Source organism: Suricata suricatta, chromosome 2 (genome assembly GCF_006229205.1).
Source record: "Suricata suricatta isolate VVHF042 chromosome 2, meerkat_22Aug2017_6uvM2_HiC, whole genome shotgun sequence".
Classification (NCBI taxonomy): Eukaryota; Metazoa; Chordata; class Mammalia; order Carnivora; family Herpestidae; genus Suricata; species Suricata suricatta.
This window is the reverse complement of record NC_043701.1, coordinates 38,653,444-38,664,515: the sequence shown is the minus strand read 5'-3', so window position 1 is coordinate 38,664,515 and position 11,072 is coordinate 38,653,444.

The window sequence follows — 11,072 nt, the reverse complement described above, 5'->3', positions numbered from 1 at the left end:
ATTCTATCAGGAGATAGGTTCTGGGCATCCCCTTGGGCATATATAGACTAAGTCCTTGCTCTAGAACTTGACCCTGGGCCTCCTGATTGTCTGGATCATCTTCTGCTTTTGCATCTGAAATGAAGTCAAGTCCATAGGCAAGATGAGGTGTTATGGCCCCCTGTAAGGGCTTTGGGGCCCCTAGAGTCCCTAGGCACCCTTACAGAGTTCTCTTTGAAGAACTCAGAGAAAGAGTAGTTTAGGAGAAATGACAAAAACAGAGAAGTTTCTTACTATGCTTACTAATAATTAATTTAAATGATTAGATAAATGGATGGCTGTGATGGTTTAGTAAAAAATGGAAAAATTTATGAAAATGATCATGTCAAAGGACTTAATGAAGTGGTTCTCAAATGAATGGCAACTAACAGGAAATACCAAAGACTCATAGCATCAGGAAGATATTCTCTGCTTGTGAAATATCATGTCTCCATAGTTGAGGCATCTTTCTTATTTCCTAACCTTTAAAACAGACTCTTGATCAAGGGAATAGATCCTTATTTTATGAATAATCAGTTGACAGCATGTCAGTTTGGAGAGATTATCACTTTTTGCCAAAGTCTACACCATCTGTTCCATGCTCTAATTACCAATAAAAGAAGGACCTAATTCACAATTGCATCATAAAAAAGTTAGATGTGATTTAAATGCTTTTGTTTGTTTTTTATTTAAAGAAGTTTCAATGATGCATCTGTTACACATTTTTCAATATTTTGACACAGATGATAGGCAAAAACTCAGATAGGTTTATAGAAGCAAATATGCAAAGTTTCCAAATGGACAATTTCTGTCAGGATATAGACCTAAAAATTGGTGTTATTAACCATTAGATTAATAATTGAGTAAAAGGAATTTATTATAAAGTTAATTCATATTTTGAAACAGTATTTGGTTTTTTTTATTTTTAAAAATATTTATTTCTTTTTGAGAGAGAGAGAAGTGTGTGAGCAGGGGAGGGGCAGAGAGAAAAGGAGATACAGAATCTGAAGCAGGCTCCAGGCTCTGAGCTGTCAGCACAGAGCCCGATGTAGGGCTCAGACTCACAAACTGTGAGATCATGACCTGAGCCAAGGTCAGACACTTAGCCCACTGAGCCAGCCTCGTGCCCCTAAAATTCTTTAAACTCTGATGACCTAAGAAATTATATCTGTAAATTTATAAACTATCATATTTAAAGAAGAGCCAATTAATTTATAATAGGATTCAGGGCATTTGGAAGTTAATTAGGAATGGATGAGCTCCTGAGAGTAGAGCTGGCATGAATGGAATTAGTGTCCTCATAAGGAGTGAGGAGAGGAGTTTCTTCCTGTCTCTGCTCTCCGTCATATGAAGATTCAAGGAGAAATCAGGAGTCAGAAACCCAGAAAAGAGCTCACCAGAACTAGACCATGCTGACACCTGGATCTAGGACTTCCAGTCTCCAGAACTGTGAGAAATAAATTTCTGTTGCTTATAAGCTATCCAATTTCTGGTACGTTGTTTTAGTAGCCAGAACTAAGCGTGTGAATTTGGGCTACCTTAGAGCCACCTTGAGTCTCTACGAGGGAAACAGAGCCAGAAGGTGGGGAGAACATGTTTCCTGATGCCTTTTCAACTGTTTGACTAAGCTGTATTGAAAACCAAGTAGTACTCAGACATGTTAATTATATTATTTAGTAATGTTATAAATTTTGCAGGCTTTATTTTAGTCTCTTATCTTGCAACTGAGTCCTCATTAATCCTTGATTCAGAGCTCATTAATTTGGAAACAAAAAGTATTCAAACCTTTTACACAAATCATTTATATAAAATTAGTTATATGTCATTAGGATTTTAGGATGAAATATGGAAGGTTTTTATAGTAGTTTACTGCTCTTGATTATCATATGGATTTGTAATATAATATTATTGGGAGCCATCATGTGATTATATCCTGGCAATTAATATATGGTAGGTTCTGAAAAAGATGCTTTTCATATATTATTTAATTTAATCACTTTCATACAATAAAATTCTCAATTTAATTTTGAAAAATTTTCATTTAACTTATTTAAAGATATTTCAAATATAAGCATAAAAATATATAAAAAATATTGAAATCTGTGCATGCACCATCTAGTTTTATAACATATTTGCTTCTAATACTTTTAAATGCAAACAAATTATACATCAGAGAAGAAACTGAGGGTTCTCGCTCTAGTCTCACTTCTGTTCATCTGTATACAAAGATTAGTATCCCCACCAATGTTTATTCTTTCCATGTGTGGTTTTATACTTTAATCACATAAATATCCAATAATCTTTCTAATTTTTGTATCTAATAATCTTTCATAATTTGATTATTTATATTTTTAAACACTATAAAATTATGTCATATTATGTGGACCCTCTACAGCTTAGCTTTTATTTTTTTTTTACTCTTCATTATTTTTGGAGGCTGGGCTAAATCTTAGTTTATTCCTCGAAAAGCATAGAGATGTCTACTTTATACATGTGCCACAATTTATTTTTTGATGTCAGCATTAAAGATTACGTGAAAATGTAAAATTGCAAGTCAAACTCATTAAATAAGTGAGATACAGAAATTCTTAAAAAAATACTAAGAAATCACACTTACCAGTATGTGAATCAGATAAATTATCCTGAAAAAGTTGGATTGATTCTAGGAGTACAAGATTGTCTTAATATTTTCTAAAAAACAAAATAATTCATATTTTAGCAAAAATGAAGAAAAACAATAAGATCATATCAGTAGATGAGTAAAAACCACTGTGTGAGTTTTGTTATCTATTCTGGGGAAAAAATAAAACTTTGCCTTTACTTCTGAAGTAAGTTGAATAAGCCTGCTATTATTAATTCTTTTTAATATTTTGTCTCCTACCATTGAGGCATGCAAAATATGGAAACATATTATAATGATTTTCATGCAAGAAATAAGTTATTATTTTCAAATAATATTATTATGTTCATCTGGTTTTAAAAGAAAATAAAAATTAGCGAATGGGATTACAGTAACTTAAAAAGTTGCTAGATACCAGATCAATATACAAAACTCATCTACATTTCTCTATACCATCAATCAGCCTACAGTAAAATAAATATATATGTGCCATCTAAAATTACTCCATTAAAATGTATATGAACAAATCTAACATAATATCTAAGACATCTTCTGAAAACAATGAAGTATTAATAAAAGAAGGTAAAAAGACTAAGTAAATGAAAGAAGATTCCTTTTACATGAACTAGAAGATAGTCTCATAAAGATGCTGTTCTCCATAAATTGAATTACATATTCAGTGATATAATTCCAATAAGAATATCTGTATGTTTTATGTGAAAGTATGACTGTATTTAAAAATTAATTGTAAAATATGTGTAGAAGCTGAAAGAGCCACATACAGCAAAGTCACTCTTGAAGAAGGAAAAAAAAAGTACTTATATAAGTGTGACAAACTGATCAATGTAGCAGAATAATAAGCTATAAAGTAGCCCTGGACATATGTGAATCCTTGATTTCTAACAAAGGTTTACTACAGATAGTATGGCAAAATCATTATGGTCAATATATAGTATTGAACAATTGGATATCTATGGAAAAGAAAAAATAAAAACCAAATACTTGATCTTTGTTAGATACCAAACATAAAGTCATGTCAGATTGGAGGAGGGGGAAGTTTATCTAAATGCAAAAGGTAAAGCTATTACAATTCTATAAAATAATTTTGGAAATTATTTTTATGATTTCTGAGTATGGAAGGATTTCTTAAGTAAGAATCAGAAAACTCTTACCAGAAACAGAAAGGTGGATGAATTGGAGTACCTTGAAGTTAAAACCTTATTTTCTTTAAAAGAATCTACTAAAAGAATGGAAAGATAAACAACTAAGAAATGGAAAGGTATATTTACAACACATATATTCAGGATATGTACATTACTACTACTATATTTTCATTAACAAATACAGGAAGAAAAATGGGTTAGAGACATAACAGATATTTTATAAAAGAGGATATACAATGGTCACAAGCATATGAAAACACACCCAACTTCGTTAGTAAGAAAGAAAATGGAAATTAAAACTATAATGGATAATGCTACAACACTTACCAGAGTGCATAAAATGTAAGAGTCTGATGACTATCAAATGTTGGTATGGACATAAACCCAAAGGTGCTTGCATAAACTACTGGTATGTGAGACAAGTTTAGCACTATTTACTGTAGTTGAAGCATCATGTGTTGTAAGAACCAAAATCATACACCCAGATATGAAGTCAGCAGCAATTTATGGACATATGCATCAAGCTGTGTATAAAAAATTGTCCAATGGCAGCAATATGCATAACTGGCATAAATTGGATTCTCCATCAAAATTAAAATGAATAAGCAGCTTCTTTTGTAAAGTGGAATAATATTCAGCAATGAAAATGAAGAAACAAGTTTTGCTACATGCAACAGCATAGTTTAATCTCATAAAACAATACTGAACAAAAGAAGCCAGACAAAAAATATAAATACGATGTATTCTGCATATTTAATGTTTAAAATGAGAAGAAACCAGACCACAGTGGAGCACTTTCACAAATGTTGGGCTAGTGATTATCTTAGGATGGGAAGGGAGGGTTAAGTAGTTTAGATAGAACAACAGGAGGAGTGGATTCATGAGGGCGCCATTTGCTATTTTTTCTCTTGATATGGGTAATTATCACACGGGGTTCATTTTGTGATAAAGCACTGAACAAAACAAAACAAAACAAGAAGTACATTGACTTAAGTCTTATTCCTTACCAAAATACTATTTAGGTTATCTGGACTACAGAGTATATAATGTGGCTGGGACTGTAAGAGGTATTTCAGGTAAGAGTTCTCAGGAACTCTTTAGGTGCTTTTTTTTTTTTTAATATAGATAAACATAAGATTGAAGTGATGGTCTAAATGTCCCTCTCATTTACAACTTGTTAATGACCTGCTGAGCAGCAGCCTTAGGCTAACCTTTGCTTTTACTATGTCAGTCTTTAAAAGAGGAAACTGTAAATGACCAGCAGGAAGTAAATTGCCCTTAGTTAAATGGAAATGTGTTAACTTCATTTGACTAATAAAATTACTTTTGGCACTAAGCCACAAACGAGGAGATAGTTACAATTCCTACTAGGAACTTGAAGTAAAAAAAATAGATGTATATTTAGATTCTTCTGAATTTGAAATATCTTAGTTGTGTTTAAATAATTTTTTTCAGAAGTCTAGAAATTCCTTTGTAACTAGCAAATAATAAATAACTTTTAAAAAGCATAGGAGCTGCTGTAAAGCAGTATACAACATTTTGAACTCTGTTGGTTAAGCAAATTTTAAAATAATTAAAAAAAACAAATGTTATTCAGGAAAATATGTCTCACTTTATTGGCATCTCCTCTTAAGGCAAAATATTGACATTAAATTCTTTGTTTTCAAATGTACTCATTACATTTATATGCGCTGCAAATTGATGCAATGTGCTAGTGTGCTGCTTTACCATTCTTGCTTGCCTCTTTGCCTTTGAGCCTTCTGTTTTCTCCAGTTGGAAAGACATCCCTTCTCTCTTACTCTTCTGTTTTCTTAACCTTTTATGGGGTACACTGTTCCAATGCCAAGTATTCTCCCTCTTTTATCCTTAGTCTAAATGTATAATACCATCCTTTGTTCCTTGATCCCTGTCTTTACATTTCCACTATATAAAATATAAGCAGAGAGGTGCTTATTTTTATTTATTTATTTTTATTTATCTGGATATGTTTCTATGGCACTAGATTACAAAATTCTTTAAGGACAGGGACAGATCTTATCTGTCCTTGTATATCTATAGGTATCTTAAAAGTTTATTTATTGAATTGAACTAAATTTAAGATAAAGAGGACTAAGGTCTAAGATGGCGTGCACGTCTTATGATTTCTCCTCTCAAGATAAAATCATTTGAGCTAATGCGATAATGCATCCCTGCTTAGTGATGAAATTAGCTTTACCACTTTTCAGTGGCCCATGTTTAGAGATTTATTATTAGGACAATATTAAATCCAAGCCAGTGCTTTAAGGCAGCTTTAAGGAGCCATATTATGAAGGATACATGATTGAATTCATATTTATTATTTGCCAGATGCCTCTGCCATTTTAATAGCTAACATTTATTAAACACTATGTGTCAGGTAGTCCGATAAGCACTTTAGTTGGTTTGTCGTTTTACAATCATATCACAGACCTCAGGTTGTACCATTTTATCTTCATTTTATAATTACTCTCAGGCAGTAATAACAGGCACAAAGTGGCTGAGCTAGTAAAGGACAGGATAAAACAATGGGTAAGGTCATTACCTACTGTTCAACATCCTAAGAGAGAAACCCATCCTACTACCCTGAGTGGCATGAATACTTTGAAATGCTGTAATAAGTTCTTACAAATGTATGATGAAAATCTCCAAAATGCCTGGATATCATGATTTGTAATTTTTTTTTTACTTTGATAATATTACTAGTATTGAGAGGTTTTATTTAAAAATGAACCAGTGTGTTTGCAATAGATCAATGTAAAACAAAAAGTGCTAAGAGCCAAATAGATATTGATAGTTCAAGAAGGTACCTAATTATGAATGAAATTTTGTAGTATAATGTGGTGAGTTTAAAGTTAACAGTAGCTTCAGTTTTGCCCTATTATAAACTTTAGAACAAATTACTTGACAGATGATGCTGAGGCTATGATATTTCAGGTTATATTTATAGGATTTATGAATTAATATTTGAAAAATATCTTTAAAGAACCTGTGACTTAAGGATATATATAAAGTTATAATCCTATCTAAAGCAACTTTTATGATGACAAAAATATATCAGGTCTATTTATTTATTACTTAGGAGTGAAGGAATTTCCTTAAAATGTCAGTTAGAAAAAGAGCTGGTATAGTGTTTGCTGTCAAATGTTTTACTGACTCCGATTTCTGTAGACAGGTTGATAAGAGATATATGATCTTGAGAGGGCTCCTGTAGCCACACATCTTTTCATTTTAATTCAGATGACATGTATTGAAACATGGGTCTGAATCATTTAATAAGTAGGCTTGTTTGACTTAACTTTAGTTACTCTTTAAGAGGAGTATTTTCAGACTAGCTAGTTTTTAAAGGGCTGGTTATATACAACATCCAATACATAGTAATGACTCAGAAAATTTTATAGAATGATCCTTTGGATAAGGAGTAAGTTGGGGAAAGTATAATCACTATGACATAAAACTAGGAAAGATAGAGATCTAAAGAAGATTGTAATAAATCAACTTTTCTCATGCCCCAAGAAATCATAGTAAAGCAAGTGCCTGTGGCAATGTATGAATTCCGTGATAGTGTTTGCACTTAGACTGGTGTGTTCTGAGGTGAAATAGCTCAATACTTATGGGGTTGTAATCATGCCTATTTCTCTTAGAGCTCCATAGTCCAGGATTAGGCTTTTTACAAACAAACTTTAGAGCACAGCATGTTATTTTATGAACTACTGTTTTAGCAGCTTAGTCTAGGTGGAGAAATTCACAAACCAGTTCAAATCACTAGAATCTGGAAGGATCCTACATCCTCAGAAATTGTTCAGGTGGAATAATTCTAGTTCTAATCTATCCAAAAAATACCATACAATTATTGCTTAAATAAGCAGATCTACCTTAGTACCATTGTGGCTGAAATTGTGGAATAATCGATATAATTCTCTAATAGTGCAAGACTGACACTTCTACCTACGTGGTGCTCTGTTTGAAAGTGGAAAATATACTTTCACACATTTACAAAGAACCAGTAGGTGGCCTGCCTATCTCCCCCCATTTATCAACATGATGCAATAAGACGAATCCTCTTTCTCAGAACTCTCTGGACATTCTGTGCTTTCTAATGCTATTAAAACATTTTACTTGTACCTCTCCTAGAATGGCTTTCACTGCACAACACACAACTTTTACAACTTGTAAAAGACTATAAGGTCAAAAGGGCATCACTCGGGTGTCCTGTCCCAATTTCTCATAAAACAGAGTGAAGATACAGAACAAGATTTTAAAAGGTCACAAATGAAGACAGGCAAAATAAAATCTAGATATTAGAAAATGAATGCAACTTTCTCTGATTATAGGACATGACAGTATGTGACAGATTCCTGTTATAGAGGAATATCTGTCTTCTCGTTACAGAATAAAGATAAAACGGCCCAGACAAATAAGAGAAGAGAAGGGCGCTCTGTAACACGTCCCCACTTGCCCCGTGATCGTCTGAATCTTGATTCAGAAACGCGGAGCTCCACGGTAGATCTGAACCTCTGTCTCCCCCTTTTGGATGTCTCGTGCAGTGGGCAAGGTACAGCGCTTTATTCACTCCCCTGCCCTTAACTCGGAAGTCACTTCTGTGCAGGAAGAGATTCAAATCCCTGCTACAAGCAAACAAAACACATGTCAGGAAAAAAGTGGGAGAAGTAATAGACGGTTGGTGATGCTCTGCAGGATTGGAGTTATAATTTCTGTTAGAAAAATTAAAGTTTTCAGGAATGAATATGGAAAAAAAACTGTGGAAGATGTACCATAATGGTTCATCCAAAATGAATGACAGAAAAGATAGTGCTGATATTAAAATGATTTTAGGTTTTCTTTCTTTAAAAAAAAAAGCGTGGCTATATTTAAATTGCAGAAGTAATTTGGGTTCATTGTAGAAAAACTGGAAAGTTCATAGATTATGGATAAGCCAGGTTTTAAGCCTTATCCCTCCTCTACTACCCATAGAAAACCTTTGACAGTTTTTAAGTTTTGGGATTAAATTTAGCAATTTTACCAATGATTTCTAATTTATATTGGCACTAAAATAAGTAGTATATAATTCTTACGTTATATATTGTATATAACTTAGAGAAAATTACAATCTAAGTTTATGGACCTTGAGGGAGTCATGCTAAGCGAAATAAGTCAGGCAGAGAAGGATAGACGCCAGATAGCAAAGGTATTCTGTTGATCTCGTCCATGAAAGTCAGGCTTTGAAGGCACAAAGCAGAATGGAGTTATAGGGGAGGGGAATTTGAATGGGACTTTAAAAAGTATGAATACTAATATTCATACTTTATGGTTCAAATACAATTATCTCTAAAATATAATATGAAGTGAAAAAATGGTTCAAATATAATTATCTCTAAAATATAATATGAAGTGAAAAAAATGAAGTTTTGGAAAAATATATGGTATAATTGCATTTATTTAAATCAAAATTATCCAAAGAATACTGCATTTCATTCATAAATATGTGAAATAACTTAAAAATGTTAACCAAATTCCTCCTTATGGGAGTCTCCAGGGAAGTGGGAATAGTATCATAACTGTCTTTATATAAGGAAAACTCATAGGTTATTTCCTCTTTCTTTTTTCAAAAGAGCAACAGCAACAACCACAAATAAAGTCAATGTGATGAAATATGTTACAACATTTATTTTAGTTTCTATTTCTATTAAGAGGTTTCAATCTGAAAGTAATTTTCATCAAAAGAAAAGAAAGTTATATCACATATATGTATATGTATGTATTTAATATTCTGAAACTCCATATTCATTATAGTCACACCCTATTCTCCCCTGCCCTCAGCCACTGAGAACCATTAATCTACCTTCTGACTCTAGAGATTTACCTATTCCTAACATTTCATATAAATGAAATTAAATAATAGGAGAATGTTTGTGTTTGGCATTTTTCAACTTCAGCCTGATGTTTTCAAGGTTCATCAGGTTGTACTATCACTTATTTCATTTTGAGCTGAATAATGTTTTATTGTATGAGACATTATTCTCAGACTTTCTCTTGCCTTTGAAGGCATGGTTTTCTTTACTTTAAAAAATCTATTTAAAATAGGTTTAGTCTTTGTCTAGTAAGTCCAGTATCTGGTGTTCCTAGAGACAATTTTTATTGACAACTTTTTTCCCTCTTGTATGGATCACACTATTCTGTTTCATTGTTGTATCTCATAACTGTTTGTTTAAGCCTAGATATGTTAAATAATATGGTGTGTAAACTCTGGAAATCAGATACATACCCCCACCCAGTCCCAGGTTTGTTGTTGCTGCTTGACACTGTTGTGCTGTTAATGCTGTTTGTTTAGTGATTTTTCTTGAATTAAAGAATTAAATTCTATTTTCTTAAATGCCTTAGGCTAATAAATTTCCCAGCAATGGGCAGTGTACAACTCTGCCTTATCCTTCACTTTCTGCTTGTATAGAGCCTCAAGGTCAGCCAGAGAAGAGATCTTAGGACCTTCTCAGAACCACTGTTCTTCACTGTCTGCTTGTGTAGAACCTTAAGGTCAGACAGAGGTATGAACTTAGCACCCTCTCAGTACTGTTCTGGGCATATTCACAGGCTTGTGTAGGTTTATAGATTTTCAATATCATCAAAGGTTTTTTTCAAAGGATCCTTCAGACATCTAATTAGTATGTTATTCTAAGTTCTTTTAGTTTCTTACTAGTTTTGATTCTAACACTGCTTCAGCAGTCATCATGTTAAATAGTTATTTATAATTTTTTAAATGTTTATTTATTTTTTAGAAAGAATGAGAACACAAGCAGGGGAGGGGAAGAGAGAGAGGGAGACAGACTCTGAAGCAGGCTTCAGCCACTGAGCGACAGTGCACAGCCCTGTATGGGTTGAACTCATGAACTTTGAGATCAAGACTTGAGTCAAAGTCAGATTCTTAACTGATTGAGCCACCCAATTGCCCTGTTCCTGATTTTCTTTTCTTCTTCTTTTTTTTTTTTAAACCACACTCTGAGGTAGGGCTGTCTGCATAAAATGAATCATTAGTCAGTTCAAACCGAAGCCCTAAAATGGAGCTCTTCAGAGTTTTCATTGGTCTATGTGTCTGTTTTTGTGCCAATACCATACTGTCTTGATGATGACAGCTTTGTAGTAGAGGCTAAAGTCTGGGATTGTGATGCCTCCCGTTTTGGTTTTCTTCTTCAATATAACTTTGGCTCTTCGGGGTCTTTTGTGGTTCCATACGAATTTGAGGATAGTTTGTTCTAGCTTTG